We start from the raw sequence: 7,543 nt of genomic DNA on the forward strand, positions 1-7,543 counted from the left end.
ATCTAAAGGATTAAATTCTTAGTGTATCTACACAGCCCTTCCAGACATGGATCACAGACTATTACACACTCATTCTTCCAGATGGATGTTCCTGTATGTGCCTGAATAGGAGCAGTGCCACAAAAGGTTGGCCAATTTAATTACGTGTGCGCACAATTGTCCCCTCCTTTCAAGGCCCAACACCTAATCATGATACTGGATGTGCGTCTTCATTTCCACTGTGTCTCCCTTGCTTTCCAGGAGGGTCAAGGGCTTCACCGGTTAACCGCTTTGACGAGGTACCCTATATTGTCTCTTGCCTGGGAGAAAGAACCCTTCGTCTCGTTTCAGTGTCAAACTTTAACCTTTCTCAACTTTAATTACACTAAGTAAGTTTGGAGTGTGCCACGGTGCTGTCTGGCCAACTCAGCTCCATCCCACCGTTGATGGGAAGCCTGCATGTGTGCCGCGGCCCCCGCTGCCACTGACACACTGATGCTACACAGCACTGACGCTGATGCTGATGCTTGCTTTGGCCTGCTTCCTGACCATGCAAACACAGCCACCCCTGAAAATCTGCTAGTGTCCATCGGAGCTGTGTTCAAATAGCATTTAGTAGATTTCCGCAATGTTTATTTTCAGCTCAACAAAACCGTATAATATGTTTGTCCACATCGTGGGACGCCACTTTGTTTAATGTGCGGATGCTTAATATTCATAGATGTATATTTAATGCTAGAGACCTTGCGAAAGCACTTAGATACAACACAAGTGCTTAATTAAAGTCACACTTTAGCCATCCTGAAATATGGGAAGACTTAATTCCTTCACCTTTTATAATGCGTATCTGCACTGTGCCAAAAACACCATTTGGTATTTCTGTTTGTGTGTGTTTTTGTGTGTGTGTTAGAGGGGGAGAGAAGGGGAGAGAAGGGGAGCTGGTGAGATGAAGAGAGGCAGAGCTTGGGCATGTTTGCTCATTACTCATTCCTCTGCAGGGGTGAAATGGCTGTTTTTTTCCTGTTATGTTGTCAAAACTTCCACTTTGGTAATAAAGCAGATTTTCTCAGGGAAGTTCGATTGCACATTAAGAAAAATACATGTATGTATTTAGCTGTGTTCCTTTTAGTTCGAGTAACATGATCTGCATCTGCGTGTGAAACTGCCCATTCATCACTGGACTACCATTGAGAAACTATTCTAAGCAAGTAATCTATAACCTTGTGAAATGACTGAATTGACCCAGAAGAAAGAGCAAGTGTTCAAGAAGCAGTTTAATAAGAAGCTCAGTGAAATACAGGGCAACGTATGAAAAACCAGTATAATCGCCTTGCTTGCACTTTGCCCTTATTTTTAACACACATGTTGAGTGCTTGACTCAGACGGTTCGATCGATTCGCAGGTTGTCGATTGTGCCACTCACATGTGCACCCTTATGATAATAGGCCCTTTTAGAGTCATCTGATTCTGATGATGAATTGGACTTCCATAGTAAGCCAAAAAGGAGTTACTGTGGTAACCGCATGGCTTGTCAATCACTTGCAATCAGCCTTTTCTCTCTGTTCATTGCTTGATGCGTCAAGATTAGGACCTTCTCTGTGGGGGGTTTCAAAACACTCAGAGGAAATGAAGAACCATGTGGAAGTTCTGCGGCTGATGTTTGGAAACTTTTGCAGAATGTGACCCTTCGGCTTTGGCTTGCCTGCAGTCGAGAAGAACTGAAAACTTGACTTTGTGGTGACGTGGCAGTACCTTGCGCCAATTAGTACCGCAAGCACAGACAGAGAAATCTTTTTTCCTTGTAGCTAAAACAAAATCTGTTTTCAAAAATACAACTGTGCTCTAATGTTTTGTTTTAAACCTCTACAGTGTGTTCATCAGCCAAAGAGACAGCATGTGTTTCTGACCATGGGCTTATAATGAAATGCCCACCTTAAGAATAGAAGGCCATTTAAATGCTAATGCTTTGCGTGTATAAAGGTGAGGTAAGGGTATGAAAATGTCCCACTGTAAGCTTGTCTTTGAAGATAATCACACAATATTTAACGCAAACTATTAGAAGCTGTTTTCAATAAGACAAAAACAACACTACGTCTTAGGTAAGTTTGTTTTCCTGTATTGTGGTTTTTGTAGAATAGCACACTGGCAGCAGTTAAACATTTAGGGGAAGTGCAACTAATTCGCTGGGCAGGACTATGAACTGTGGCATTACATTGTGGAAGAAAAGGGGAAAAGCCATATAACAGAAGCACAGAGGCTCTAAAGATCTTAATTCCCCATTAGTTCCTTATTCTCTTCAGTGACAAAGACAGGGTCCTTTCAGTCTTGTGTTCCCTTGCATACCAAAGTCATTCAACAGAGGAGACCTTTAGCAAGAGCAATGCTCTATTCAAGCCATGTTAATTACAATTTTAAACCATTATTTGTTTCAACACCTGGTTAACCTATTCAGACCTGTTTAAATCCTCTTTATTATCCCAGGTGTGATGGGAAGGCACTAAGGAGTGAAAGGTTCCTGTGTGTATGAGGAACATAATCAAGCCAGCACTACATAGTCTTGAATAGCTTTTAGGATAAGATCAGATGTTACACACTCCAGTCCTCAAGTAAAATGGTGCTAGGTGGATTATGTCTGAAAAGAGGATTTTGTCAAGCATGTGTCCTCAACTTTTCTTTTTTGGCAGTAAAGCATCATGAATAGCGTACTGCTTCTTCAGCAGCTGTATTAGAGCTAGAAAACTCAATGGAAGGCTTAAAAGCAATTGGCTTTGTTGTACATTTCTGTGCATATATTTGTGTTGCAGTTAGAGGCTTTCGGACTGAGAGGCCATGCTGCGTCATGAGGATGGATGGCGTTTCTATTAGAGGACGTGGTCACAGAAAGGTCTCATCTTCTAAGCTCCTTTTCTTTCTCCAGCTCTCACCTACTTTGAAGTTGTAGTTAGTAGTTACACCATAGTCCTCTGTCCATTATGATGTCATTAACAAGGCTTTACACAGGAACTTGACCCCTGTGGTGTCTTTGTTGCCATGGCCACTCGTGGCTTACCTGTCTTAGGTACTTGTTTGAGGATGATCCTATTTCAATAGGAAATATCAACAGAGTGGCATAATGGGACAACATGATGAAAATGGGTAAAAGGAGAATATTACACCGTCATGAGAGCTTTTTATTCTGACTTCACTCAATGCCTTTTTCTAATTTCCTGGTCCACCACCTACATCCACAATGGCTAGAGGCTGTTTGTATACACCACCTACTGTGTGGTTCAAATATAGTGCAGACTTCAATATAGTAAAGGATAGCCACACCAAGTTCTGATTAACGAATTAACACCCTCTAATAACCCTTCACCATCCTCCCTTAAACGGATTAAGTCTCCTCTCTAACACTTTCTTTTGCTCAAAATTTAATTAAGATTTAGATTTGGTTAGAACATGCCAGGACAGATTCACACTGCATTCATGATGTACTTAAATTAAGGAGCAAAGCATCTTAAGCTGCTTCACCAATAATTAGACTATCTCCTTTTGTAAATGGTATCTAATTATGCATTATCCCTTTGTAATTCAATTTCTTTGTAATTTACAGCATGGATACTGAGACCATCTATTTGTGTTTTAAAGGTCATCTTCCCTCAGTTTATTTGGACTCATATTGAGTGTGAACCTTTTAAATGCACACTTTATTTTATAGATCTCTAATAGAGCTGCAGTTCATCTACAGCACAGGTCCAATTAGGTGCCATTTTAACCCTCAGCCATCGTTGAGAAAACACTCTCAGTTAGAAAAGAGTCAACGGCTACTTCAGAACAGATAGAGCAAATAAAGCTTCATGGCAAGTGTTTACCTACATGACGGGTTACCAAACAGTATATTTCTTTCTTTTATGTCTATGTTGACATTTGGCCTCCTGAGGTTGTTGCCCATTTATTTGTATAGTGATGTAAAACAACAGAATGTCCTGCCCAGTGTTAATTTACTCAAAGCAGGAGGGGATTCTGGCCTGGCCACTGACCATTATACAGTAGGACAGGGGTGTCCAGCTGACTGTCCTTTTAATCGACAACAGCAGGCCTAAGGAATTTAACAGCATGGGATTCTCCTTTTTTTTTCCTCCAGCAAATAACGTTTATGGAAGATTTACGAGTTACCGGAATTGTCTGGGCATTCCTTCCTTTCAGAAGATTCAATTAGCAGCTGTGAACATCTCGCTTAAAGTGGGTGATAAGACAATTGAAACAGTCACCTAATTATTTTATCCCTGTGCAGTGGAAAGCCTCCCCCGTGCTGGAATCCCTGGCCTTGGCTTGATGACATGAAGTAAATGGGTTAAAGCAGCAGGGGTGGCAAAATAGGTGGCTCTCCCGTAGATGTGTTCCCAACATCTAGCACCTTTAAAGTGAATCAAGGATCTGCAGGATTGCCAATCTATTTGATAAGAAAATATAGGCAGCAAGGTGAATCAAATTACCTGCTTTATATGCACATTTATGAGTAGGTTGCACCTTGTAAGGTCAGACACTATACAGGATTTACTTGCGTATTCCCCATAGTAATGGCTGTTGAGAGCAGGCCAAAGGATGCAAACTGTGATAAAGAATTGATTGATTCCTATTTCAACTATCAGCCCATATGGAAGTTTCAAAAGCTTTACTTTACCCCAAGCTGGCTAAGAAATACTTGGACTGAGAAGTCATGTGAACAGTGCAGAATAGTAGCAGGAGGCCACAAGCATGAAGTCTGTCCTGCAGCCAGGTTTTCCCCCCTTGTTTGTAAATTAGCTGTGAGTAATGGATTCTGGGAAACTGCCCTGCTGCACGGTTGCTCCCTCACTGCCCGTCCCACCCTTGCTTCCCTGTCGGGATTGCCTTCCCAAATCTGTCCTGATGTTCCTAGTCTGTCAGGAGCCGCCCCAGGGGGCTGTGCGATAGCCCGCATGGCCTACCCCCTTCCCGTCTCTGGGTCCAAGCCAACTGAACCGTGTAAGTCCCTGCCATTGCAAACACGGTGACCCCAAATGGGATTGACATATCGCAGACCGTGGACGCTAGGCCACCAGTCCGGTGACATCAGTTTCTACTGGTGGTAAGAAAACGAGCAGCATGATGTGATCACGTATCCAGTTTGAGGGTGTTTACTTTGATAATTACATAGAGAATGTCACTTCTGCAAGTATACAAGAAAAATCTAGGCTAGGGTCTTTGGATGATGTGTAAACAACAGTTTAGCTAAAAGAAATGCCTTTAAATTCACTGTGAGTGAAATCTGCACTGTATGGAAATCAAAGAACATGCTCAATTTCCTCATTTCCTCTGTACTGCTACACTTATCCTTAAAGCCTTGGCTATGACTATCACATGGGTCCCCAAGCGCACATTAGAGAGCCTAGGGGGTCCCTAAGTGTCACCCATGAAATCAGGATGTTAGGGTATGAAAAACAGGGGAGGGACCGCTAGTAATTCTCATTATTGTTAAATGTTCATCGTCCCTGGTGTTGACTTTGCCTTAGTCTGGCTCCACTGCCAAGAAACAACATGAGTACTACACCCGCAGTCTGTTGTAACTGATACAGATATGGGGAAAATCTTCTTAAGTCTAAGTGTGACCCTAAATTAATTACAGCTATATCTGGCAATTAGTTGTGCAAATTTTCCTCACCACATCCTGCTGTAAAATTGTCAAAAAAAGAGAGAGAAATAAAATCAACTCTTGTGAAAGATTAATAATGTTATGGTGATAAATGTTTCCTATGTTTTCTAATTCTAATTCCAAAGGTCAGTATCAACTTGTCAGCAATTAATGTAAAGAAGGAACTGCAGCGCAGCCACATCATTAACACTGTGACCCTGTAAAATCCATTCTGCAGCTTTGATTGGCAGAGAGAAAAGAACTTCTCAATGGCAGATTTTTGACTTCCATAATGGCTTAATGTCTGCGTTTGACAGAGATATTGGGGAAAGAAGAGTGACTCTTTGCGCTTTGGCGTGGCCCAGAGGCTTTTTCTGTCACAGCTGATGACAGTAACTTTCTCCATGCAGATTAAATTGGTGTTTACAGATTTGCCCTGGGTGTACATTTTTCCCCCTGCTGGGCTCCACTGGCTGATGATGAGTCGCAGATGAGACCAACCGTTTTCGACACTGATGCTTATGCTTCCATCACACAGAGCTTGTAGTGGCTTACCAAGCGTACAGCACTGTACTGCCACACAGTGCTTTCCGCTCTGGCACAAATGGTACAGTATTACCAGCTATTTACATTTGCAGAAAATGTGAGTGCTGCTGCTGTTGCGTCTGTCATGCTGTACTTGCTGCATGCCAGAACTGCCTGGCCAAGGAAGATGAAACGCTGCTGAGAAAATTAAACATCATCAGTCATGATGTTGACTGTAGACTCGAACCAAAGGTCCCATAGAGTTACAATAGATATCAGTGACTTCCCAGTGCTGTTTTACTTCTGGAGTTTTCACAGCTGGTCAGTAAGAATGTGCTCAAAGTTTAAAGACACAGTGGGTTGTTTTCACAGATGCCTTTTTTTTTCTTGGGACCCCACTTCAAAAAGGAAAGCAACTCGCTTTATGGGGGGTAAAGTTCGGGCTTCATACTCATGGAAAACTAAACAGATATACATACAGATTTCCACTATAATGTTGATTACTGGTGCATGGATGTATACATATGTTGTTTGCAGGAGCAGCGTGAAATGCATAGAGCGGCATGGCACGTGATCATATGGAATAATAAGTATTTGATTACTGAGGCATATTCAAAAGCATGGAATAAACAGCTGTCACATGGCCTTCCACTGTATGAAACACTAAAAGTGATAAGCTATTGTTCCAATAGCAACATGCAAAATATTAAGTAGTTTGCTACATGCAATTTGCATTGATTAAACTTTAAAGGTACAATTGTGGGGGAGGGTATGGTGATTGCTTCAAGTGTTTGATACAGAGTATTTACTCTGAGGGGCACTTTGTTAGTACTAATTAACTGCAGTAAAGGAAAAAAGAATCAATGAAGAGAATAGTTTTGACTACCCTGGTCATAACAGAAAGGCTTAATCACCATAAAGTACCCACTCCTGTTACAAATCGCCATATTTCATTTTATATTTTGGTTGTCATGCGCCACTCGTGTGTTTTCTTTGAAAAACAAAACAAAAGCATATGAGTGACACTGGTGAATATTGGCATTTGTGTGCACTTATTAAACCGGTTATTTTTTTATAGATATGATTAACACTTCTTAAAACTTTTAAACCATCGCCAAAAAGTGTCAACGGCCGAGCAGAGAATATACAGAGCAGCACCTATGTGTGTATTCATTTCAGGTTGTAAACAGTAGCCTCTGAGCACTGGGTTGTTATCGAGTTGTGGCCCCCGGCGTAGGATTGATCCACTTCAGTCCAGCAGCAGGGGGGCGGGAGCTCTGGAGGGGCTCAGCAGGGCTCCAAATCAATAAGGTTAATAGATGTGGGGGCCACGCAGTCAGAGGTGTGCAGCCTGGCATTTTCGGTGCCAATGAGGAAAATTCCTGATGACGAGGTGTCTCTTTTGGA

The sequence above is a fragment of the Mchenga conophoros genome, linkage group LG9, assembly GCF_057382185.1.
Source record: "Mchenga conophoros isolate Kocher_MC1m ecotype Shallow Benthic linkage group LG9, M_conophoros_male_GT1.1, whole genome shotgun sequence".
NCBI lineage: Eukaryota > Metazoa > Chordata > Actinopteri > Cichliformes > Cichlidae > Mchenga > Mchenga conophoros.